Consider the following 1,043-nt stretch of genomic DNA (forward strand, 5'->3'; position numbering starts at 1 on the left):
ACGTGCCCGGGGCGGAGCGTTGCCGGCTGCGGGACATGGTCCGCTCCATGCGCCGGCCGGACGGGGAAGGGAGAGCGGGAGGAAGCGGCCCCGCGGGCCGCCTCTCTCCCTCCTTCCCTCCCTCTCCCGCTCCCGCCCCGTCCCACGGCGACTCCGTGCTGGGGAACGCTGCTGGAGCAGCCCGGGAGGGGGAGCGCGAGCCGCCCCTCCAGGCTGGGGAAAGGCGGAGGGGCTGGCGGCGGGAATCTGCTCCTTTCAGGAGAAGTGACGAGGATTTAAGTTATTGCTGTTGAAAACGAGCAAATGTGAGGTCCCGGCAAACTTTCCCGCAGGCACCATCTCAGGCTCGCCGACGATCCCTCAGCACCGCCGGGCAGCGCCAGCAAAACAAACAAACAAACAAACACACACAAAAACAACACAAAAAACCCAAAGTGTCCATTTTTTCCTCACCGTATCCATTTCTCCTCTCTCGGTAACCCGCCCCGGAGCCCTCAGGCTGCGGCACACCGTGGGCTGGTCTACACGCTTACCTCGCCCAGGGAGGTGCATGCAGGTTGTGCCACAAGCTTTTGCTTGTAGAGACCTTGAGGGTGAATTAACTCTCACCACTCAGAAATTGTGACTTTCAGAGCAGCTGGCACTCACCAAGGAAGATCTGAATGAGCTGTTAGGGAGTCCACCAAGAGGCGAGTGTTGGGTACATCACACCCAAATTCAGTACCAGCACCTTGCCCTGCCTCTGGGCCTCACATGAAACTCGTGAATTCTCTGAACATCTTCCCTTTCAGGAATAAGGCAACTGTGAATTAGCTGTCCCTTAAATTATCGTAATGCCATTTTCCCTCTCTGTCTCTCCAAAAAACCCTGTTTGGTTCCTTCACCCAGCCTAGGGATTTCAGCAGAACAGATCCCCATCGCTGAGGAGAACGTCCATTTGTTCCCAAGTCTCAGAACCTGGCCTGCCTTTGGCATAAATAACAAAAATTTTGTTATTTATTATTAAATAGATTTTGCCTCACTTATTACCAGGGGAATAATTT

This window comes from Neopelma chrysocephalum, unplaced genomic scaffold (assembly GCF_003984885.1).
Source record: "Neopelma chrysocephalum unplaced genomic scaffold, ASM398488v2 Primary Assembly neopelma1_26, whole genome shotgun sequence".
Taxonomy (NCBI): domain Eukaryota; kingdom Metazoa; phylum Chordata; class Aves; order Passeriformes; family Pipridae; genus Neopelma; species Neopelma chrysocephalum.